At 36.6% G+C, this 27,019-nt stretch overlaps 1 protein-coding gene across 22 annotated transcripts in view; it reads right to left on the reverse strand.

The window, feature by feature from the left end:
* LOC144315677 (uncharacterized) overlaps positions 1-27,019 on the reverse strand; it is a 118,519-nt gene that overhangs the window by 16,368 nt on the left and 75,132 nt on the right. For 15 of the 22 annotated variants that reach the window (XR_013381437.1, XR_013381431.1, XR_013381430.1 and 12 more), the window contains 3 exons: positions 14,750-14,845; positions 12,709-12,819; positions 10,493-10,970 (listed from right to left, as the gene is read on the reverse strand). The exons of 1 other annotated variant lie outside the window; for it this stretch is intronic. The gene's annotated coding sequence lies outside the window, so the exon portion shown is untranslated. Of the gene's footprint in view, positions 1-10,492; positions 10,971-12,708; positions 12,820-14,749; positions 14,846-27,019 lie in introns of those variants that run through there. 6 more of the 22 variants (XR_013381445.1, XR_013381442.1, XR_013381441.1 and 3 more) reach the window with 2 other exon arrangements.

A 27,019-nucleotide genomic window follows, 5' to 3' on the forward strand; every position in this document is an offset into this window, starting at 1 on the left:
AATGATATTGGCATACAATTATATATAACATAGATACAGACTGGAATCAGTTCCAAGCAGAGGCCTACGAATAACAATTATTTTAAATATTTAGTAAATTAAAAGCCTCTCCATGATCCTTAGTCCTTGGAGTCTTTGTAATTACAACAACACACCTAGGCACTCCTAAACTACAATAGCCAGGAGGAGGTAAACCTGTTCCTCTAAAAGGTTTAAACTCCAGGCTCACATCCTTATGCAGCTTGTAAGACAGAGATCACTGTGGTTGCACTGATTTACTCCAAAGTTTTTAATAGGTGGTGTCTATGTGCCACAGTCTATGTAGGTGCTGGCAATATAATGGTGAGGATGGTCTCCTCTTTCAAGGAATATATAATCTAGAGGGGATGAAATGAAACTGAACAGCTGTAGTGGTAAAGCTTAACAAGAATTACTTATGAGGGAGGAGCAGCCAACTTGGTCTCAGAGATCTAGGGAAAGTTTCCTGGAAAAGGTGACCATTAACTGGACATCTTAGTTGTCCATCCAGAATGACTGGATTCCTAGTCATTCCTAGATGGTTTTGATGGAGAAACATCATGTACAGACTCAGCTACAGGAGACTGAAACGTGCTCAAAGGCTGGGTGATGTTCAAGAGAGCTGGTAGGAAGTGTGAGCAAGGAAAATGGTAGTGCTGCTGAGAATGGGGATCCTGGGGCTGCGAAGTAGACAGGCAGGGTCATGAAGGCTTTTGTATCACTGGCTCCTGGCCCAGTGATTGCTCAATAAATATGCAGAACGAATGTATGCATAAATGAATGAAAAGTCGGGGACATACATGAAATCCTGGCACTAATGAGGACCAAGAAGAAACATTCACTTGCTCAGTTTAGGGACATAACTGGCTCCCTTTCATACCATTCCTGTGACTCTAAAAAGGGACCAAAACAAACAACTGTGAAGCAAAGCATATTAATGCCAAAGCTTTGCTGAAATCATAGAGAAGTCACCTCAACAGAATGGAACCCCAAAGGCTTTGCCTCTGACTTCCCCTTGGGGCATCTTAGAGCTGGGGTCCTTCTGGTGAGGATCTGCCTATTTCCTCAAGGGTCGACCAGACATTTCATTTCTGGTTACCATGTGGAAAGTAGAAACTGATAACATTTCTCTCAATGATGTGTAGAAATTAAGTGAATTTTCGAAAATAATTTAGAAGAAGAGACCATTTTCCCAGGAGACTTCAGGATAGGAGAGGGGAACCACACCAGTAGAGAAAGGAGACAAAAGGGAAAGATGTACTCTCTTCCTCAAGCTGCCCCTCACTATCCCTCCAAATGACCCTTTCTCCCAGCAGCTCTCTGAATAATGCTTGAGTCCTAAACAAGGAACTTACTCACCTCTGGAGTTTCAGCCACACCCCAGAGGCACAAGAATGCATCCTATAACAGACACATGCTGCTGCCTGCCTGATAATGAAACAACAGATCACTGATGGGGTTTGATATGAAAATTATGCTAAGGAGACCCTTGGCTGGCAAAGCAGTGACTGCAAGGGGGGGAAGAGTTCAGAGAGGACGGGGTCTCTTGCCACTTGAAAGCAAAGCAGGCCTCTGTCCCATTACAGTAAATGAAGTCAGTCACAATATGTAATTTATTTTGAATTGCAAATTGTAGGAAAGCAGTACATGAGATTTTTGTTTGTCAGAAAGAGGCATAGTGTTACAAAGGCTGAGAAACCATACACAAACCCTGCGACAGAGCCTGCTATCTTTCTGGGTTTCTTTTTACTCAAGATTTTTAACATCAGTGGTTCTTCACACAACACACACACACACACACACACACACACACACACACAGTACAATAATGCCATTTATTTAGGTAGTGTTTGCCCTGTATAATGCTAGGACAAAGTAGTCTATTCTCCTTTAATCTATACTGAATAACTGCTCTCCTACATCCTATGAACTTATGATAAAACACAGTGTTTATTTACCAACGTTGAGGGGAATTAAACGGAGAAAGCAGGGATAGTAAAGAGTTACCAAGTTTTACCCAAGGTCAGCTTTGCTGTTAGTAGTCGAGCTGGAAATAAAAGTCAGGACTCCCCCTTCTTTTTCCTGTCCTGTGCCCATTGGACCAAACTGCTCTCAATCAATAGGCAGCCAGTTATGACGGATTCACATTCTACCCAGTGTCAATAAAAACAAAAATCAAGTTTTAATCAAAACACATAACCAAGATCTACATTTCTCTTGGCCACAATAAATCTTCCCCAAAGGAAGCGGGCTAAAATTCTTTACATTTAAAAAATGAGCTCCGCTGGGACTCCAAATTCCAGTTCGATTTTTGAGCCAAGGCATTTTTTTTCTTTATCATGCACTTGGTGCTGTAGTGTGATAAGGGCCCCATGCAGACCATAAAACTAATTTATCATCTGTAAGGTGTACAAAGAAAATGGTAGCTGCCTACTTGTCTGCTTGACATATGAGGTCATTTTTGCCGCTAGCTTTCTAATACTGAGCAATTTTATCAGCTATTTATATACATTAATTGTGGGTACCCATATGTTCAATGTTGTATTTAATAATGCATTGCATTGAATATGCATTCCTTAAGTTTTAGCATGCAGCAAGCATCTTGCATTTAACTATTTGGTTTGCCTATTAAAGTCCATAATTCAGCTATGCCATGTTACCTACTCTCTCAACTGAATTTATGTTTCTTTAAATCTGGCTCACCCTGCCGAAACCCATTGAACTGGACAAGGCCACCTCACATGTCCCAAGGGCTCCAAGCAAAAACAAGCAGAGGAAGTGCCATGGTCTACTTAATAATACTCAAGCAAAAGGATTATTTGATGAATCCCTTTCCCCAAAGGACAACGGCATATTCACGCTTCACAGTGTAAATATAAATACAGTTCTCAGGCAACAGAGACACGGGACGCTAGATAAAGTGTGAAAAATACCACGGCAAACGGCTATGCCAGAGTGATTTCTTAACTATCAAGAGGGAATCAGTTCAAACATCCTAAGCAATCCCAACCCCCTACCCCCAAGGCTTCCCCAATTTATCCCTCAGAAAAGAAAACAAAGTCAGTTTAGCTGGTTCCTTGGCCGACTGATTGCTCTAGCCATTTCTCCATGCTAGAAAACTCACTTCCTGATAAAGAGAAGCCCAGCTCATCACACACCCTAGGCGATATCTCCCCACAAGTTCACATGTCACAAGTGTTAACACTTGCATCATAAAATTAACTGCTGTAGGACAAAAACTTAAATGGCCTTGATCAAAGACAAACAATTTCTATGGGTATAATAATCTATAAAGTATTATTCCTTGAATGCCTTGGCTCAGAATACATTTTCAGAGGAGCTTTTGTTACCCAGCAGAACAAAAGAATAGTAGATTTTTGATCCCAGGGAAAAAAAAAATCAAGGCAGCCAGGCCCAAGTAAAACACAGCAAATGGCAGATCAGTATAGGCAAAGCCAGCCTAATAGCCCAGGTGGTAAGGTGGGCAGATGACCAAAGACAAAGGAAGGTGCTGAGCTGCTAGTCCGGGAAGGAAGATAATCATGTGTCTTTTTCTTGCTGGAGTCTATGATCTACATGATTTGGGTCACATAATCTGGCATTTAATTGTGTTCAAAAGTCTTGCTACAATTGGTCAACTTGAAATGATACAGAAAATAAACATGGTACCCCCCAAATTCCTGACTGGTTCAAGGTATGTATCCTGACTATTTGCCTGATGCAGCTGCTGTCTGTATGAATGGAAAAATCCATATATAAATGCTGACATTTCCTTGGTTTTTCTGTAGAACTCTGAACCTTTAGCTTCTGTGTAGGGTAAGCAAGATGTAAAAAGTAAGCTGTGATGAATACCCCCATGAATCTTTCCAGTTATCCAGCCACCAAGCAAAGATATCTGAGTTTTGCTCAGCTTTACCAGATATTCCAAAGCTAAATCTTTCTATTTGACTGGATAATTAGTTAAAGTATCTTTGACCTAGACCCTATGACATCAGTCAAGGCAGCCTGGGTCAAAAGACTCGGTGTCATTGCACCTGACCCTTTCAGTGTCTCCTCCTTCCATCTCTAAACTCTTATACCACACAGCCTTCTACCATAATTGTTTCTTTCTCTCCAAGAGAACCACTTAGAGCCATTAGTCCCATGTCTGTGCAGTCCTTTGTCCCCTGGTCCCAGGAAGCACTTGCTCTCTCTCCTTATAAAATTTCCCTGAAAACCCAGATATGCCTGGAGTAGCACTAGTAACAGATAAGGCCCCACTATGTAAATATTCTCTAGCATTGACATTTAACAATGTTCTGTAAGAGAGCCATCTCCTTAATCAATCTGAAATGGCTCCAGGCTAAGTAACCTGACCATACAATCATGTATAGTTTGGAACTCCTACCCTAGCCCCTTTCCCAGTATGTTAGAATCATTGCCAAATTTACCAGGAGGAAAACCAATGTTGGCTATTATAAGAGTTTAATTAGTGCATTTAAAATTAATGTAGGGATCCCTGGGTGGCGCAGGGGTTTGGCGCCTGCCTTTGGCCCAGGGTGCGATCCTGGAGACCCGGGATCGAATCCCACATTGGGCTCCTGGTGCATGGAGTCTGCTTCTCCCTCTGCCTGTGTCTCTGCCTCTCTCTCTCTCTCTGTGACTATCATAAATAAATAAATTTTTTAAAAAAATTTAAAAAAAAAGAATAAAATTAATGTAAGGCAGTCGCACAGACTCTGGTAAAAATACATAACCAAGCAGTAACTATTCCAGAAAGAAAATTCCTCAATAATTTCAGGAGCTCTGTCTGCTAACTCAAAAAATAAAAATAAAAATAAAAAGACTACTAAAAATAAGAAAATATTTCCTTAGGCCTAACATAAACTCTCTTTTGCCCCCAAGTTATGCCTATTTAACTTTGATACTTTTATGAGCTTTTAAAATTTTATACTCTGCTTCATTTTTCATAATTTTTAAACTACAGGATGCCAAATTTGGTAATAAGTTCATGAAATCACTGAGGTCAGGAAAATGCTTTAGATCACTTAGAAGTAACTAAGTAGATGAGAAAGGATTCCAGAATGTGGTTAGGTGAGCCTAAGGAGGAGACTGGGAAGGAACAGCTAAAGATATAGGAAGAAATCAGAGAATGTAGTTTCTAAGGAGCCAAAGAGTATTGTAAGACATTATAACCAACACCTTGATAGAGTTTTTCTTCTTATTCATTACACCTCCAAGTTTACTCTTCCTTAACTCATTGCTCCCTGGCTCTCTCACCCTTACCACTCACTACAACTAATCTTGTCAAAGGTACAATCTTCGGTTATAAGATAGATAAGTACTAGGATTGTGATGTACAACATGATGACTATAGCTAACACTGCCATATGAGATTTACTCTCTAACTTTCCTATATGAGTTCTCATTACAAGGAGAATATTTTTCTTCCTCTGCTTTTTTTTTTAAACTGTATTTATATGAGAAGATGGATGTTAACTGAACTATTGTTGTAGTCATTTCACAACATATCTAAATCAAACCATAATGTACACCTTAACTTACCAGTGATGTATATAAATTATTTTTCAATAAAACTGAAAAAAAAATCTTTCTGTTTCTAAATTTAGGAGATACCGCCCTTGCCTGTCTTAATCAGCAGCATTTGAGAGCATCAACTACTTCTCAAGTCTTAGAATATTCTTTAGCTCCTTAGAAACTGCATTATAATGGGCATAAGTAAAAAAAAAAAAAAATGGAAGCTTTTTTTTTTTTAAGATAAAGAATATATAATCTCAAGGAATCCTGAAGAGCCAAAATAATCCTGAAAAAGAAAAAAAAAAGGAAGTCTCTCCATATCTGACCTTAAAACTTATAACAAAGCTATAGTAGTCAAAACAGTGTGGTACTGGGATGCCTGGATAGCCCAGTGCATCCAGTTGATGGTTGAGTGTCTACCTTCCACTCAGGGCATGATCCTGGGTCCGGGATCAAGTCCTGCATTGGGTCCATGACAGGAGCCTGCTTCTCCTTCTATGTCTCTGCCTCTCTCTCTTTGTGTCTCTCAGGAATAAATAAATAAAATCTTAAAAAAAAAAAACAACAGTGTGGTACTATCATAAAGACAGACACACAGACCAATGATACATACAGAAAGCCCAAAATTAAACCCATGCGTATATGGTCAAATAATTTTCAACAAGGTTGCCAAGACATTACAATGGGAAAAGGACAGTCTTTTCAACAATGGTGCTGGGAAAAGTGGATATCCATATGCAAAAGATTGAAACTGAATCCCTATAATGTTTGTCCTTCTCCGATTGACTTACTTCACTCAGCATAATACCCTCCAGTTCCATCCACTTTGAAGCAAATGGTGGGTACTTGTCATTTCTAATGGCTGAGTAATATTCCATTGTATATATATATGTATAGACCACATCTTCTTTATCCATTCATCTTTCCATGGACACCGAAGCTCCTTCCACAGTTTGGCTATTGTGGACATTGCTGCTATAAACATTGGGGTGCAGGTGTCCTGGTGTTTCACTGCATCTGTATCTTTGGGGTAAATCCCCAGCAGTGCAATTGCTGGGTCATACGTCAGATCTATTTTTAACTCTTTGAAGAACCTGCACACAGTTTTCCAGAGTGGCTGTACCAGTTCACATTCCCACCAACAGTGCAAGAGGGTTCCCCTTTCTCCACAGCTTCTCCAACACTTGTTGTTTCCTGTCTTGTTAATTTTCCCCATTCTCACTGGTGTGAGGTGGTATCTCATTGTGGTTTTGATTTGTATTTCCCTGATGGCAAGTGAGGCAGAGCATTTTCTCATGTGCTTTTTGGCCATGTCTATGTCTTCCTTTGTGAAATTCCTGTTCATGTCTTTTGCCCATTTCACAATTGGATTGTTTGTTTCTTTACTGTTGAGTTTAATAAGTTCTTTATAGATCTTGGATACTAGCCCTTTATCTGATAGGTCATTTGCAAATATCTTCTCCCATTCTGTAGGTTGTCTTTTAGTTTGTTGACTGTTCCTTTTGCTGTGCAGAATTTTATCTTGATTAAATCCCAATTTTTATCTTGATTAAATCTCAATAATTTATTTTTGCTTTTGTTTCCCTTGCCTTCATGGATGTATCCTGCAAGAAGTTGCTGTGGCCAAGTTCAAAAAGGGTGTTGCCTGTGTTCTCCTCTAGATTTTGATGGATTCTTGTCTCACATTTAGATCTTTCATCCATTTTGAGTTTATCTTTGTGTATGATGTAAGAGAATGGTCTAGTTTCATTCTTCTGCATGTGACTGTCCAATTTTCCCAGCACCATTTATTGAAGAGACTATCTTTTTTCCAGTGGATAGTCTTTCCTGCTTTGTCGAATATTAGTTGACCATAGAGTTGAGGGCCCATTTTTTGTTTCTCTATTCTGTTCCATTGATCTATGTGTCTGTTTTTGTGCCAGTACCACACTGTTTTGATGATCACAGCTTTGTAGTACAACCTAGAAATGAACAAGGAGTAGTGGAAAGGGAGGTGGGCAGGGGATTGGGGTGACTGGGTGATGGGCACTGAGGGAGGCACTTGATGGGATGAGCACTGGGTGATATGCTATATGTTGGTAAATTGAGCTCCAATAAAAAAAAAAAAAAAATCCACACAGTAGGGGAGAGGGAAGAAAGGTACTTGATGCAATGAGCACTGGGTGTTAAATGCAACTGGTTAATCACTAAATTCTACTCCTGATACTAACAATACACTGTATGTTAACTAAATCGAATTTAAATTTTAAAAAATTTTAATAAAATATTTTTAAAATATAAAAAAAAGAAACTGAATCCCTCTTTATAGTACATACCAAAATTAGCTAAAAATGGATTAAAGACATAAAGGTAAGAGATAAAACTATAAACCCTTAGAAGAAAACATATGGGGAAATTTTAATGACACTGGATTCGGCAATGATTTCTGAGATAGGACACCAATGATTTGGGGGATAGGCAACAAAAGAAAAAAATAGATAAACTGGATGTCAACAAAATTTTAAAACTTTGTGCAAAGGACATTTTCAACAGAGTGAAAGGCAACTGACAGAATGGAAGAAAATATGTGCAAATCAAATATCTAATAAGCCATTAATAACCAGAATTTATAAAGAACGCCTACAACTCAGTAACAACAACAGAAAATGAACCACTTTAAAAATGGACAAAGGATTTAGAAGACATACAAATGGCTAAAAAAAGATGCTCAACATCACTAATTATCAGGGAAATGAAAATCAAAACGAGAATGAGATACCACCTTCCACCTGTCAGAATGGATAGAATCCAAAAAGACAAGAAATAAGAAGTGTTTGTGAGGATGTAGGAAAAAAAAAAAAAAACCCTCGTGCACTGTTGGTAAGAATGTAAAATGGTGCAGCCCCTGTGGAAAACAGTATGGCAGTTCCTTAAGCATAGAATTACTGTATGATCCAGCAATTCTACTATTGGGTATGTATATGCCCCAAAGAACTGAAAGAACAGATTCAGAGAGACTTTTGTACATCCAAGTTCACTGCAGCATTATTCACAACAATGAAGAAGTGGAAGCAACCAAGTGTCCATCAACAAATGAACAGATAAACAAAATGTGATATGTTCCTATCATGGAGTATTATCTAAGTTTTTTAAAGGAAGGAAATCTGACACATACTATAACATAGATGAGCCTAAAGGCATTATGTTATGTGAAATAAGTCAAACACACACATACAAAATACTGTATAATTCCACTTATATGAGGTACCTAGAGCAGTCAAATCCGTAGATACAGAAAAAAAGAATGGTGGTTGCCAGGAGACAGGAAGAGAAAGAAATGAGGAGTTAGTGTTTAATGAATAAGAGCTTCAGTTTGGAAAGATAAAAAAATTTCTGGAGATGAATGGTGGTGATAGTTGCAGAACAATGTAAGTTTACTTAATACCATAGAACTGTACATTAAAAAATGGTTAAAATGGTATATTTCATATTATGTATATTTTACCACAAAAAAAAAAAATATGAGGGAGATCATTTAGGAAGGAGACTCAGAACATACTCCAGCTATGAATCAATTCCTGTATCTCAACAGGGAGTGTAAAGATAAAAATAATCAGGGGCACTTGGGTGGCTTAGTTAGGTGTTAGAGTCTTGACCAGCTCGGATCATAATCTCAAAGTTGTGCAATTGATCGAGCTCCAGGTCGGGCTTTGCATGGAGTGTGCAGCCTGCTTGAAATTCTCTCCTCCCTCTGTCCCTCCTTCCACCCCCCCCCACCCCTACTCACACATTCTCTCTTAAAAAAATTTTTTTAAATAAATAAATAAATAAATAAATAGCAATCATTTACAAAGTGAATAGTGCATCATTTCCTTGTGATTAGCAGGTACTGTAAGTCCCATTTTTCAGATAAAAATACTGAATCACAGACAGGCTAAGTAACATGTCCAAGGTTTTCTATAGTTTGCAAATTCCTACACCAGCACCTTTCTCAGGAAACCTTTAGAACCACGGCCAAGGATACAGTGCACACATTCCAGTTTTCCTTGTGTGTCTCACCACAAAACCTTCCACAATGGCCTCATCCCTTCCTAACTCCAACATCTGATTTTTCCTCCCTTCCCTCTCTTCTACTGAGCAAATCCACTCAGATGTGTAATCCCCTGTCTAATTGGCTTGCCTTTGCCCCATCGCTCTCTTTAGACTTAATTGGAGAACTGCGCCTTCAGGGCTGTTTTATGTGATTATGGTATCTATGGGCTGAGGAGAATTGTTGCTCTATGAATGCCTGTGATTGAGTTGACTCTGATCCATGGTGCCCTCAGCCAATGCGCTCCTGGAAGGGATGGAGAAATAGATGTACACTTGCTTTAGAAATGCAATCCCATTCTCCAGCTTGTTGCCATTACATCCAGCCAGTGCCATGCAGAGCCCTAAGTGGAGCCTGAGGTAAAACTAAAAATCAGTAATACTAATCCTGTCTTTTTAAAAAATTTTGATATTTTGCCATCATGAATTTTTGCACTGATTTTAATGTTTTTAACATTACATTATTACTTAATTACTGAGTTCTTTGGTGCCCCCTTAAGTGTGCCTGAGGCAAATGCCCCTCACTCACCTCACCGTAGTTCCAACCTGAATAATATCTACCTCCATAACTAAAAAAAGAAAGGAGAAAAAAAGGGAAAACAGAAAACAGCCTTCCCTGAATCACTTACTAAAACAAAATAGTGAAGTCAGGTGCCAGTCAAGTGTTCTGGGGATAAAAGACGTGAGAAGGATCAGCTATAACCCTAAGTAGAAAAGAGCCCAGCGTAAATGTCTTTCATGTACCTTTTTGACAAGATCGTTTCAACCTAAAATCAAAAGCTTATATTTAAACACCATAAATTGCATATCTATGAAAAATGAAGTCCCTACAGGCTAACTTTCTGCATTTTTGTTCTCTTTAAAGAAGGTATTAGAGCAATTTGGACTGTCTTCTTAAAAGATTTTTATTGTTTTGTGATAGGTAGCAGGAAGCTATCAACTGAATATGTAGCCAACAGGTCAGAAAGAAAGCAATGTGGCTTGACTGCTAAGTATGTCAGTTCTGTCTTCAACTGACCGGAGGCCCTTGCTTGTGTGTGTGGGTATGTGTGTACACACACCCACGTTTTGCATTTCTCACCTCAGGCCTTGTTTATCAGCTCACAGCCAAGCAACCTGAAATAGCTTTGTTTTCTAAGCACTACAGACCTTTTCTCTTTGACTAAGAAATCTGTCAGGAGACTTGGCAGAACATTCTCCCACTCAGTGACAATGGGGATGAGCAAGTCTTCTCTCCCCTTTCCAGGGAACGCATTTGGAATCAGCTTGAGAATGCTCTGGTCAGATCTCAACGTGCAGGATTGTTGAGAGAGGAAAAACTGTCTCTTCGTTCCTCAGGCAAGGCAAATGCCATCACATTGCAGGCTCTGTGGGAGAGTGGAGATAATGAGGTATTTTGAAACAGCGGACATTGTCAGAAAGTACAGAAATTGGGAAAAGGGCTGAGGTGGTGAGTGATTATTTCTCAAAGGAGCAATGGAACACAAAATGGGTCTCAGTTTGGGTTAAGCAAGGGAGATGAGAAAAGGAAGTGTGTTATGAATTATTTACCACTGAATACAGTTTAGCTTTGATCTTAGTCCTAATTGTGCTTTGTCTTGGTGTGTATGAACTGAGATGAGTTGCCAACTCCTCTGACTGTGTATTCCCATGGACACACACATGCTCCAATGTTCCTTAAGGGATATACCTAGGCCAAGTTTAGATTCACTTATGAAGTATAAAATTCAACAGGTACTAGGAATGTGATCTACCAATAAATATCTTCCTCATCATGGGCTGAAGTGTCTAAAATTCTATCATTAGAGATGCATTTATACAGGTTAGTCATTATTTTCTCACTTGATCTTTTTATTTATAAGTAAAATGTGCCTAAAGAAAGAGGTGGTATTTATTAAGTACACAATGAAGTATCTCCAAAAGCCTAATATATTGTTTTTAATACTTAAGATGACTGTACATCTCATCTGCCCAAGACAGCCTTGGATTATGCCTACTGTCCTGAAATAATAATTAGCAACCCCTTTCATATTAAAAGTCATATTAAATAACAAATTATACACTTATCCTACAAACACCATACTTTCAGTCAGTCTATTAGTTTGCTGTCCTCAGAAAAAAACCCCTAGAGGAACATGATGATAATGAGTCTTCGGTTACACTGATGTGCTAGTAAGAGGGAAGTATTGAGCACTGAAGATAAATGTCATCTATTTCATGATTTTGCTTCAGCCCTGGACTCATCTGGGACATCTATTCTGTCCATATCTTGTTTCTAGCACTTCCCTCATGTAACAATGTAACACAGGACCTCTCATACTTGATTACAACTACTCTATCAATTAAAATCAACCAAGAAAAGCAGACAACAACTAAATCATACATTTGCAGGAGATCATGCATATAATCTGCTAAGTAGAAAGGGTACCAAGGTAGACGGGTACCAAGGCCAAAATGGCCACCACTGCTGCTGGCAGAGGAAGAATTAGAGAGGAAAATGGGGAAACCTAAATAACTCACAAACTCAGTAACAGTCTCACAAGGAATAGAAAGTTGCTGTGGCAGATAATGAGGTACACTCAGGCAGCATTAATTGAGTAGATCTGAGAGCAAATTTAGCTTCCTCCAGACACTCCACTTGCCCTTTTGACTAGGTCAGATACCTCTGTGAAATTTTCCATAAATACTCCAGATTTCCTTTCTCATAACCCTTGCCACACTTTCCTGTTATTATTTTTAAGTTATCCACCCTTCAGCTAGAATATAAACCCCATAATCATAAAAATAATTAACATATTTTGTCAGGCAGTGGTCAAAGCACTTTGCATGAATTCAATGAATCCTCAAGGTCTCCCCACCAATAAGATTCCTCTTACTTATGATTCAAAAATAAATGAAACTGAGACACAAGTAGATTTCTCCAGCTCATACATTTTCTGAGAGGTAGAACTAGTACAGTATTCAAATTCAGATTGTTTCAACCAATATGCTATGTTGCCTGCTTTAGATAGCAGACACTAGGCTGTCATGTTCTTTATGGCTGTTCCCCCAAGCCTGAACCATAATTAAGGCTCAAAAGTATTTATAAAATAGATGAATAAGTACCTTTCATATGCTGGCCACCATGGAAAGTACTATTCCAAAGAGACAAATAAGTCATAGCTCCTGCCTTTGAGGAGCTCACACTCCATCAAATCCCAATGAAACAAGAAAAACCTAGTCAGTCAATGAGATGAAGACAGGTAGATGATTAAAGCTTTGACCTTGTTCCACATATTTTAAAATCAACAGCCTTGTTGTTTAAAGTATGTTGCTTTGATTGAGCTTAAATTTAAAGAGGTGTTTTGCAAAAGTAACACAACAGAGGGAAATAAAGGAGAATCTTAAACAATGTGGTAAACTCAAAAGTACTCTCTCACTGATGTCACAACAGAAACACTGAAGAACTATAACGCTGTTTTCACTTTCCTCTTGAAGGTGCTGCATTGTCCTTCAGTAGCAGGTCAGTAAATGGGGACACTGTGGACAATGGCTGAGGACAGCTCTGGAGAGAACTTACAATGTTAAATAGCTAGGAATAAATGATATACCATGATAGGACATGCTGTGAAATTTCAGCTTTGTATACCATGATCTAAAACACATGGTATAGGTTGTTGTTTTAACTCTAAATTATAATGAATTACCAGAAGGGAGTTGTAAGAACATTTCAAAAACCAAATAAATCACATATAAGACACAATGACCAAAACAAACAAAAACAAAAACAAAAACAAAACAAAACAAAACAAAACAAAAAGACACAATGACCATCAGTCTGGGGAACTTTGAAGAGAAAGGGCTGGCTATAGTCAATAGTCAAGAGTTGTGGGGGATACAAGGAAAGGGTAGGACAATAACTCTGGGATTAAATGAATTAGAAATAAGAAGGCTCCATTAGAGTTTGTCTGTGAGAAAGTGTTTGCTATTATGGTAAATGGTTATTCTTCCAACATTAATGTAGGAACTTTCTCAGCCATATATGTGCCTAGGATTATGTACTATGCCTTAAATCCTTTCTTGCTTGCCAACACTCTGAGATGAATTCTCAACATTTAAAGAGACCTTTTAGTTCCCGCAATCCACAGTTACACATCAACTCCAATCTCTACCGCACTGACACCATGATGACTGACATTGGTTTTGATTTGACATTTCAACCGTTGAAATGCACAGGCACACTCATTCGCACTTACATACATAGAGCCTTCAACTTGAAATTTGATTGGCATCAGTCATTTTATAACCTGTCTCTTGGGGATCAGACCAATGGACCTTTTTAAAGCTTGCCTTATTGAACTAACCCTTCTGATCTGGACGCATGATTCATACTTGCTAATCTTCTTGGGAACCTTCCTTACTCTTAACAAGCCTGTCATTTCTTTCCTTCTCTGAAATATTCTTCTCTAGGTACAGGATGATTTAAAATGTAGTTTTTTATGTCTCTTCTCAACTTTTGTGAGGAAAAAAAATGTAAATGCATGAAAGAAGCATCTATTCCACCAGATTAGTGCATTTCCCCAAAGGAATAGATATCACCATAGCTGTAGATTACATTTTAAAGGCACATAGGCTTCAATTCAACTCAACAAACATAACACCATGAAATGTTAGATCTGGAATGTTCCTTAGAGTTTTTAGTACAACCTTCAACCCAGTAAAAGAATCTCTATGTCACCTCTCTCAGATAATTATAGCCTCTGTTTGAACATATTCTGTTATTAAAAGTTATTTTGAAAGCAAATCTCATTTGAGGTTCTTCTACCTCTTAAAAGTTCTTACTTACTTAACACTGAAATCAAGCTCCTTTAACTCCATTCTAAGTGCTATTTTTGTCATCTGGAGACCTTCCACAAGACAGGGCTTGAAGACAGGGCTTCCACAAAGAAGGGAGACTCTCATCTCCCTTCCACAAGACAGCTCAGGGCTGAACTAAGCTGGATGTGTACATTTCTAAAGATCTGTATCTTTCTTGCACTCAACCTCAGGACAATCTCTCCCCACTGCCATCCTTTAGTGCCTGTCACATACTCTGCAGGCACCCAAAGATCCACATTGTAAGAGGTTCTGTGATCATGCTTACAGGTTCTCTTAGAATATAGTTCACCTTTTGCTATTTTCCTAGCCCACCTCCTCTTCATCACAATGTGGTCTTCTTTTTTCCAGCATGAAAATCATTCTTATACATGGAGGCAAAACATTCCTTGGACAGAAAAGAGAACTGTCATTTATTGAGGGCCTGATATGTGTCAGGCACTGAACTAAATGCAAAGATGGGAATGATAAAAAGATGAGATAAATACAATACTTCCAAGAATTTTATAGTCTACTGGAGGGAAAGAGACACAGTTAAATATATATTGTGAAAAATAATGTGATACGTGCTATTCTTTTTCCTCATTTTTAAGTTTTTTTTTATTTTAATTCCAGTATAGTTAACATATAGTGTTATATTAGTTTCAGGTGCACAATATAGTGATTCAAGAATTCTATATGTTACTCAGTGCTCATCATGATAGGTGCTATCCTTTCAAATGACTCAAGCAATTTATAATAATACAGGAGAACTATATGATTTCTGTCTGATGGAGGAGAGTAAAGGGAGGGCAATATCCTCTACCCTGGGAAGGCAAAAAGGCAACATATAAAAAGCCACAACATGAGGAAATATAAATCACATTTTATATAATAGCTATACTATCTATACATCTTTGATGTAGAAGTGATCTGTTCCTCTATGGTTTCAAAAGTCTACCCTTCTCAGGATAAACTTTATCCCATAAAACTCTCATTGGGTGTTTCCTGCACACAATACTCCCAGTTTTCATTACCTGAGAGATAAAACACAATCATATTCATTTCCATACTATCTATACCCTTAATTGATACCATTTCTCTATTTAAGTTCTTCATTTCAGTATCCTAAAGAAGATTACAATTTCATAATTATAATCTTCGTAATTGTTCTTATTTTAGCTTTCATCCTTTTAATCTGGGTGTGCTAACATTTCCAAATTACTGTCTCTCCTACCACAGACACCTTCTTCTTATGGAAGTTACCATACCTTCAGACTCTGAAAAGGGAGCTCATGGCTGAATATCCACTCCACACTAGATAATGAAACAACATCTTGTCAGGATTAAGACAACAATCAACTGGATGACCATTAGTTCTTATACTGTACTGTCAGAGCTAGAGTAACCATCAAGGCAAATGGATGGTAAGGGCAGAGAAAAATTAAGATGAATAAATAGGCATGAGTCAGCAATAACAGAGAAAAGTTAAGATGAATAAATAGGCCATAGGTTAGCAAATAAGCCAACTGAGAGAAAGAAAGAATGGCTCAAGCATGTAAGAGTCACAGAAGCAAAAGACCATGTGCCTCAGGAGTGGCCGATGAAGGTGCTTCTGTTCACAATGTGCCCATTCCAGTCCTTTCATGGGTGTCTGAACAGGGTTTAGTTTTATAAACTTAACTAACTGCAATAGCACCTATTATGTTCTTTCAATAAAATTCCTTTCTACTTGAACCTAAGTTTGTGGGCTTCTGTTCTTTCCAGCAAAGTAATCCTTAACTAAGACACACCTATAGGCTCTACCCATATTTCTTAAACCCCAATTTGTTCTTGGCCACTCTATACCAGCACAGCTTCCAATACTGTGTGCAGGAAAAATAATATAAAATTACAATTAAACAAATGGTAATATGTTTTCTAAATTTTTATTATACCTTAAAGTTAAATGAGCAAGGGAAAAGCATTTCATGTTATTTCCTTTTGTGTAATAAGAAAATGGAAGTGTTTAAAACAAGAGTTTGATGAAAAGAGGGAGAAAATGAAGTGGAAGGATTTGTGTACTTGATCTCCGAAATTTAAAAAGCAAAATCATGTTTGAATGTTTTGATATGGAGTAGCATAAAGATGAATCCCAGAGCTGCAAAAAAGAAGTCTTAAGGTACACCATACCTAATTGAAAAAATAACTAATCCAAGTGGACAAAAACAATAAAATATGTACTTTAACTTTATATTTTTAAGTAGTAAAATAATATACAAGAATTCTAAGCAGTCCGTTCTTTTTCTAGTTGACTATACTGTTCTCTTACTGCAAACTTCCCATTAGATTGCCACGTTGAAAGTTGTCATGAGCCAGATGAGAGGACACAAGTGGGACAAGTAGAGAAAATACAGGACTTTTCCACAACACACCAGAAAATAAAAGCTTATTAAGATCCTCTGATTAATTTGTCCACATGTCTGTCTTTTCAAGCAAAACTCCATTTACTTACATATACTCATCAGGAAGAAATGATTCTAATTAAAATTAGCATTAAGAGTCAGAGTTCAAAGTAGTCTCACTCCCCACCTGTTAGAAATTGAGAAAAACACCTATGTGGCCTCTACTCATGGGCTGAAATGAGAATCAAATGTATGAATGAATTTTGCAAAATTAAAAAAGGCTCTATGAATGTAAGATACTGTTAAATGTTGGTTACATATTTATCTTTTTTTGCAAATCTGGAAGGACTAGGGAATAAAATAATATGCTTCTCTTATCCTTTCCTTCCTCTACTTCCTTTAAAAGTTTGAAAACTAGTAATTAAAACTTCAGATAAATCCAAAGTTTTCTCATCCATAATGTCTTCATTGTTTCCTGGCTCTTTGAATGTCAATGAGTATATAGCTCAAAATTACTCCTGTCAATTATGAAGGTCCTTATCTTGGCATTGATTTTTACATGCACAGATCAATAGCAGGATATGGCCCAATAATTAATATTGGGAAACTGAATTGCTTTTTTTCCCAGGCATTTAGCTTTAGCAACAGAAGTATTTCTCTTTTATAAATACTGTGTTTTTATACTTATCCCATTTTGTTTGTTTCTAAGGCAAATTCTCCCATTATTTTTAACTCATCAAACAGAACTCTGTATCTGCCACATATGTTTTAAAGGCTAATGACTGAGTAGTCATATACAAAATATTTCATGCACAAATACTTTAAACACAGATTAAATTCTTTAGTCCATACTTTTCCTATATAGTCTTCCCCATGTATTCTCTAACACTGTTGTAATTTCACTGAAAGTCTTGTTTTTTTCAACAAACATTACTATGTGCCCAGCATTGTGTGAGGCACTGGGGAACACAAAAACAAACAACACATTTTCCCTTTAACTTCACAATCCATTAAATGGAAAACGACGTCATAATGAACATACAGTGACCTGTACAACAACAGATGTAAGCAGAATATGCAGTAGTAGTTACAAGTGCTCTTTCAACATGTGATGTAGCTGGCCCATACTGACTTGAGATAGTTGATTGTACACCTCTTTTCCCAACTGAATTCAGTGACTTCACAACGGGATTTCAAAATCAACTATGGTGGGAATATTTATATCATGGGACCAGGAAAATACATAAATTAGAACTCCCACCCTTTCCCCAACCCAGACAATCTTTTGTTAAATGTTTACTCACATCACTGTCTTTAACCTTTCCTGGGAGATTATGGAATGGTAAAGGCTAAACCAGAGATGCTGACCTTCAAATCCCTTTATTATCCTATCTAACATAACACAAGTGAAAAAGGCTTTTATAAATTGTACTTGTGTTTTTGCATAATCATTTAACAATTGCAGTATAAGGAAGAATGTTTTGTTGTTTTGAAGAATGGAATTGTGTTAACTTTTAATTCTTTGGACAGTTGATCCAACTAGCCAAGAAGTAGTGTGAACTGGTCATTTAAGTGAACAAACAAATACAAACAGTACATACCAACAAGGTAATTTTTGTCACTGAATTAATTAGTATTACAGCATTTTCAAAAGATGAGAATAGTATCTCCTAATGCTTTTAAGGTTTTAGGCTATCAGAGAAGTTTAAAATGTATAGAGAACTGTCACAAAATAAACCCTACTGATGTTACTTTGTCTTTGAATAGGCATGGACAAGTAGTTAAATAACTGACTGATTGTTCAAATTCAGATGAAGTCCTCATTAGGATAGAAAATCAAATACAGGTCAATATATGATAAACCTCTGAGTTCACTATAGGTCAAAAGTCACTAGAGTTTCTTGTATATAACAACCTGAATGAAAAGATTTACTATGGAGATTTTGTTCTCTCTCCTCAAGGAGATTCAGGCTGGGAAGTTATCTGTGCCACCAAGTTCTTCTTGGGTTTTTGGGGTTTTTTTTGCGTGTTTTTTAAAAAATTATTATTATCATAGAATAAAGTGTCAGTAAAGAAAAGAGATAGGTCAAAGAAGCAAATAAAAGTATAAGCCTGCCATTCACAGATAATCCCTACTCAAGTTATAATGCACTTCCATTCATGTATATTTATATATACATACATACACACATTTATATTTTATAGACAGAGACAAGAGAGTTAGATTTGAAATTGCTTTGGTATATTGTATATATATTTCTGTATTATTATACACCATTATTACACAATTAAAATGTCAATGATGTATTTCCTTACTAGGTTCATTATTATCTTATCTGGTTAAATAATCCCTTATATGTAAGTTGTTTCCATTTTTTTCCCTGTAAATAATACAGTGATGACCATTCATGAAGTTAATCCTCACATATGTATTTATAATTAATTCCTTAGAATAAATACTTTAAAATGGTAGTTGGGATCAAAGAGTAAAACAATTCTAAGAGTTTAGAAGTTGTTCTTCCACAGAAGTTGTACTAATTTTTACTTTTCCTACAATGTACAAGTAACATTTCTCTATATCTTCATCAACACCACATTTTAATTTTTTTCCAATGATAATTAAAAATCCCTTTCTTTCGTTTATAGTCTTTTGGCCATAAATTAAGTTAAATAAGTTTTTATAAGTTCATAAATTCCTAAGTTTATCAGTCACTTGAACTTCTTTGTGAATTTCCTATCCATGTCCTTCATCTAATCTTTTTGTGACAAAGTGGAAGCTTTTTTATGCAGTAAGTATAAGAATTATTGTGTCTGTATGTAATAACTATTTCCTCAATGTCACATGCTAATGAATTCCAGGGTCAATATGCTTCAATGTTACTTTCCTTATAACATTTATCTATTGTAAAACAAATCCATTTGCTCTATCACCTACAGAATAAATCACCTCCTCAACTTACAAATGTTATTAACCAAATGTTATTAACCATAATTATAATGGTGATGATCATTAAATAACTTATATTTGTACAGCATATAGTTTTTCGTACATTTATAAAGTGCATTTATGAAGTACAAGTATAAAGCACATAGCAGTGTTGAGTTCCCTAAGTAAATTGCTATATAAGAGTTATCCAAAACCAAATTTCATTATACTTAAGAAAAAAATAAAATTATCTTATAATATTAATGCATGCTACAGATGAAGAAATTGAGAAACTGAAAAACTATATGACTTGTTCTAATCACAGAAAATGATTAAAATATTATCTTCTGACTCCAATTCAACATTATTTTATCCTTTCACAAAACAGTCAACCAACTGGTCCAATCTATATTCTCAGTATTGTCTCTAATTTCTTCCAATAAACAAGCCTGATCTCCCATCAGTATGCCTAATATTCAAAAGCCACTGTCATTTCCAGCAACCTGAACTAGCTCAGGTAACAGCCAACATAGCAGCCACACCCTTTCACTACCTCTCCACACATACATGTAGCATTTTCCAAGATCAACTTAAGTCCAACTGGTTTCATAAAATCTTCCCCTATTTCTTAGCTCCAGAATGACCTAAAACATCTTTTTCAATTCTACTTCATATATATTTAATAACAATAATAGCTAATATGCATTGACCATTTTCAAGTGAAGAAACTGAAGCACACCACATACCATATGGTGATTTTAGGTTCTGTATGTTCACTGCTGTAAATCTGTCTTCCATATTAGCTTGCAGAGACATATCTTAACTCATTTATATTTCTCTCAGTAACAAGCACAGTATTGTACATACCCCAGACACCTTATAAATGCTCACTGAGCAAACACTGTCTATGCTGTTACCAGATTATTCATTTAGCAGCTCTTTTACCTGCATAAATAGTATATACATTATGAATCAGTTAATGATTATAATGTATCTTAGGTAATAATAGTTAAGAATCCTTTGCTAACCACTTATTACCAGATTAGATTTAACTGTCTTTAAGACTGGGACAATTTACTTATATGACTAGCATAAATTCTATTCACCTCTGCCCTTGCTAGAACTACACCATGAAAATTGATCACTATAAGCAATTGTTTGCACACATTTATTTTTGTGACTCAGGAGCAAGATATTTCCCTTAGCTGATGATAACACATCATAACTGCCCCAGATATGTTGTTCAACGTAAGTTATATCAGTTTAAGTTTCCACAGAGGATACGCTAATCATATAAATAAATTATACATGGGTACAGGAAATTGCATTATAGCAAATTGGACAAATTGAGTTTAAGAGAAGAAAACATAATTGTGTAATTTTAGTAAGGAATAAATATTGACCAAAATGCACATTTTTACAAGGAATGTTATCTCTGATCAGCAACAAACATGTTTCTTGATCAATATTTGTAGTTTGATTCATTTCCTGCCATACAGAACTTGATGGGCTCGTCAATATATACAAAGGTTAAAAAAAAAAAAAAAGAGGGAAGGTTGTTTTTAAAATAAGCTTTTCTAAAAGTTCTTTTTGCTTTGTTTCCTAAGTTTCCTAAATGTCTATAGGAACAATAGTGCAAAGGAAAGTTGGATCTGCTAAAAGAGAAGAATTTGATGATGAGCTTGAGAAATTACTGATCCAAGAGGTACAGCAGGAAGTGATAATGGAGGAAGGGGTCATGTCTTTAAGAGCCTTGAATGCAATACTCTGGTGATAAAACCTTATTTTTTATGAATTAGACAATAAAAAAAAAGTGAGCAGTGGATCACTGACATCACAACAATCTGTGTGGAATACCGATTTGTTTTTGTCTACAAATGTGAAAAGTACAGTATAGACAGGAAACAAGTCAAAGGACAGCAAAAGAATGAAAATTAGAGGTGTCTGGACCAATACTTGTCTAAAACACAATGATTCTTAGTGATCTTTTCAGAATCCAGAATTTCAGTGTTGAAGATGAAGATGATGACAAATTGCAAACTTAATTAAGAAGCAATGACTTTCAGAAGCTATCTTCAAGCATTGAACCAGCACCCACTGAAAGTACTATCATCTCCACCTATAAGCTAAGATTAGAGTTGCTTTGATAGTAGAGATTCCATGATCAATACAATGTCTCTTCAAGAATGGTCCTCAGGGCCAACTAACTGTATTCAAGGAGAGATTGACCACTAGTGCCATCAACATTCATGTGGTGACCTCTGGATCCCACAACTGCAGACATTTCTGCTCACAACAAGAGATAAGAGTGGAGACACACTTAGAGTCAGACTGTAAAAAAAACCATATCAATTCCTATAGGGATACACAAGTCAACATCAGCAGAGACTATACGAAGAAGAAAATAGAATTATACAGAAACATTCTTTTTTAAAACAGTCTCAATAAACCAAACTCCAGTAAGGTAGTCTCCAAGCATAAGTGATGAACTCTAGAGGCAGAGTAAGTGAACAGTGGATTGAAGACTGATAAAGCCATGAGAGAGAATTCTATAGCATCAGTCCACATCCAACTGAGTATGAACCCAAACCTGATTTGAGCAGCTGAAGAACTGCTCACTATATAGGACACTGTTTGCTGCAGCAACATGTGTCTCATGACAGGATTATTGAAAATATCAGATATGTAGGTGCCCAATAGGGCAGCCCTGAAAGACAGATGTGAGAGGAAAGAATGAGAGGAAAAAGAAGACTTAACAGAGCATTTACTTGAGGATTCTTGGCACATAAATATTGTCAAAATGAATGTTCTTTCTGTTGAGATGTGTTGGCTTTTCAGATTGCAAAAGCAATTACATGCATAAAAATTTGCAAGACACAAAAAATTATGAGGATAACTGAGAAAATGGCCTATGATTTCATCACCTAGAAATAATCAAGGTTAATATTTTGGGATGTTCTTTTCCATTCTTTCAGTGATACAAATATCTACAATTTCTAGAAGATTTGGAAACATGGCTGTTGTTTGTTCATTTTTGTTCATTTAAAAATACGGTATTTTCCTACATCATTAAATAAACTTCAAAACATGAAAATAAAAATACAGCTACATCTAGGCTCATCAATTGTAACAAATGTATCCCTTTGGTGGAGTTGTTGATAGTGGGGAGGCTATGCATACATTGCAGGGACAGAGATACTGCAATGTGTACTTTCCCTCATTTTTGCTGTTACCCTAAAACCACTCTAAAAAAGTTTTAATTTTAAAAAATTAACACAAAAATGGGGAGAAATTTGCCCTATCAACTATCAAGACATAGCTTCTACTGTAATTAAAACATTGTGGCAGGCAGCCTGGGTTGCTCAGTGGTTTAGCGCCGCCTTCAGCCCAGGTCCTGATCCTGGAGACCAGGATGGAGTCCCACCTTGAGCTCGCTGCATGGAGCTTGCTTCACCCTCTGCCTCCTCCTCTCTCTGGTCTCTTATGAATAAATAAATAAAATCTTAAAAAAAAAAAAAACAACATTGTGGAAATATGAAATACATAGAATAGTTGAAAAAAACAGACCCATGCACCTATTTGGAAACTTGATTTATGACACAGTAGACATTATAAATCAATGGGAAAGGATGAACCCTTTAATGCCTTTTCTAGGAATACTGGTTACCCAAGTGAAATCAAATATTTACCTCACAGCATATACAAAAATGAATTCCAGATGTGTTAAAAATGTATACATAAGTGGCAAAACTATAAATCTTAGAAGATGATGTAGGAAATTATCTGTAATACTTCTAGCTTGGGAAGAATTTCTTAAACAAGATGCCAAAAGCAAAGCCAAAAAAAAGATTATAAATTTGACTCTATTAAAACTAGGCATATATCTTTATTGAAAGACAATAGGAATACATACACATATGTATATACATATTTATAGATATATACAAAATAAATGTAGATCATATATTAAATACATGCAGATACATATTACATGCATGCATTAACAGATTTTTAAATAAATAAATGACTGAGCTCACTTTAGCACACCATAACTGCTCTACCTCAAATGTCTTTTCCTCCTTAAGCTAGTCTGATAAATTCCTATAGTACCTTTAATACACCATGAACCTTTTAATTCTGAGGACACTTGCCTGACAGCCACTCTCCACTTCACTTGGCTAAGCAGTCATTCATCTATCCTTTGTGCCATTTCTGTACTTTGCACGTTCCAACAATTAGAGCATCTCCTTCATGAGTCAGGTACTGTGAGAAGAGCTTTCTTAACATCTGCTACCTCATTTCTTCCTCACAACAATATTTGTGTTGTGATGCATCAGTCGCTCAATTTTATAGATGGAGACAGTGAAAATCAGTACATTCACCTAATAGAGTCTCACACATCTAAGAGACAGAGCTATAATCTGAACTCTAGTCTAGATTGCTGCTAAGGCTCTATTGTTCAGCACTGCTATGCAATAGTGTACATATTAAACAGCATGGCTTACATCAAAAAAAATTTTTAAGCTATCTGGTTATCTATTGCACATAACAAAGTACCCTGAAACTTAATGGTTAAAAAAACCATATTTTATATATTTCATGACTTTGTGGGTCTGGAATTCAGGAAGATCTCAGCTGAATTATTCTCCTATTCCACATTGTGTTGACTGAACCCACTTGATAGCACTCAACAGAATACTCAGCTAAGACAGTGTCACTAAAACATCTAGTGCCTAGGCAAAGATGACTAATAGGCTGAACTCAGCTGAGACTACTGACCAGAGCACCTCTCTAGTTTGTGCCTCTCTAGCTTGGCAGTTTCAGACTGATCAGATGTCTTACATAGACTCAGAATTGCCAGAAAGAGTGCTCCACGAGACAGAAATTAGAAATTGACAGTTTATTAAGTCTTTCACATAGAAATTCGTACAATGTCACTTCTATCCTATTCTATTGGTCAAAAGAGTCCCAGATTCAAAGGGAGGAGATAGACTATATGTCTTATTAAGAGAAGTATGAAAGAATGTGCAGCTATCTTTAATCTGCCATATCACAGAAAATGTTGATGACAGATTTGAAGAAAATATTAGTCATATCTAAAACCAACAAGAAACTAGAACAGCTCTGTCCTAAACAACTTTCTATGATAATGGAAATATTCTCTGCATAATCCAATATGGGAGCCATATGGTAGAAACATGTGGTTATTAAACATTTGAAATGTAGCTAGTGTGACCAAGGCACTGAATTTTAATTTTATATAATTTTCAATTAATTTAAATTCAAATATTCAAAAGTGGTTAGTTGCTACTGTAATGGACAGCATAGCTCTACAATATAAAAGAGATTCCCGCAAACCAAGAAGAAAAAGACAGCAAATGAAAACTAAAATGGCCAAAAGATACAAACATGACTCTCAAGTGCATGGAAAGGTATTCAAGCTCAATAATAATCAGAGAAATAGAAATTAAATTGATGATATACATTACATCTATCTGAATGACAAAAATTATAACCCTGGAAATGTAAAATGTTGCTTGGAATAGAGAAAAAGAATCACCCTCTTCCACTACTAGTAGGAAGAGACTGGAATAGCTATTTCTAAGAACAATCTAGAGACACTTGGTCCAATTAAGTAATCATATACTCTATCATTCAGAGCAAATTCTACAGCGACTTGTACAAGAATTTTCATTGTAGCAGGGAGGGGGAGATAAGTTAGGTGTCCATAACCAGAGGAAGGGAGAAAGTAAAATGTGGTCAATGAATACTGTGGAATATTACTGTCATTAGAAGCAATGGTTGCAACAAAAGTACATAAAGCAAAATGGATGGATCCATAAAAATACAACATTGAGTCTCAAAATTAAGAAACATGTTATCACCCTCATAGCACAATGTTTTTGAAAAATAAAACTGCATACAAAGCAACAATATGTTTATGTAAAGATACATATAACTTTAGGAACACTTAAACACGTTAGTTTGCAAACTTAGGAACTTTGAGGGTCAAATCAAAAACTGCCCCCATACACAGAATGCAAGGAGAGATTGAAGAAAGAGGCCACTCCAGATTAGTAGGTGACAGTTTTCATAAGCAGAGGAATTTATCTATGAGGCTTTTCCTGGGGCAGAAGCAAGATGAGTGGATCTCCCCACCCACTCACCTCAATCTGAAGAGTTTATAGAAAGGCCTTAAATGGGCTCAGTCACATATATTATCCAGATGATCTCAATGACACATTGCTCTCTAAGGGTTGGCAAGAAATGGCTTTGGCTAAGGGAACAATAGGCAGAATGTACATCCCAGGTAAGGAGAAAGTGAGGAGCCTCTCATTGGCCAGGGCTAGCTTTTATGTCAACCTGCATCCAAGACCTCTCAGTGATCTTCTCCAAGGAGGGAGAAGGATGTTATGTATGTATGCCTAGCTTCCAGAATTGTGAAAATAAATAAATAAATAAATAAGCTTGTACTGTTTTAGCCACCAAGTTCATGCTAATTTGTGACAGCAGCCACAGAATACTAATAATTAACCACTAAAGGGGAAGTGAAAGATACTAAGAGATTAATGGATTTGCTAAAGTCCAACTACACCTACCTCAGACTATCCCAAGGCTTCAGTTTATTAGGCAGGGTGGCATTCCCGAGTGAGTATGAACAGTGAAGAGATATCACCCAGTGACCAGATTAGAAATTTGAGACATCCAGTGGTTTGATACCAGAACATTCTTAGATATCTTCACCCATCTCACTCTGGACCAAGAGAAAGAGTCCCCTCTCCCATTTCTACAGTCTCTCCCTTCCCAGTTCCTGATTACAGTCTAAAGTCTGATTCTTTTGCCAGACCTGAAGCATAAGAATTGCACCACCTTTTAACGACTGTGCAGCCTCTCCACATAATTTCCTTTATCCCTCATAGACATCCAAAAGCATGACATTAAATGCAAAATAATAACACTATCACAGAGAGTTACAGAAGAGTTGCTCTTTCCCAAACTCTGCTTTTCTCTGGGCTCCAAGGTCTTCAACCTTGGCTCAACAGAATCACCTGGGGTTTTCTAAAGTTTACTGATATGTTAGTTCATCCTCCAAGATTCTAATTTAATGGGCCTGGGGTGCATCATGGGAACAAGGAGTTTTAAACAATCCCTAGGTGATTCTCACTTGCAGCCAAGGTTGAAGACTTGCTGGTCTAGCCCATCTTTTCTTTTTAACCTGCTCTAGGGAAAAGAAGGAATAAGATTTCAATTCAGTACACCTAAAAGTAGAAAT

The sequence above is a fragment of the Canis aureus genome, chromosome 6, assembly GCF_053574225.1.
Source record: "Canis aureus isolate CA01 chromosome 6, VMU_Caureus_v.1.0, whole genome shotgun sequence".
NCBI classification, from domain to species: Eukaryota; Metazoa; Chordata; class Mammalia; order Carnivora; family Canidae; genus Canis; species Canis aureus.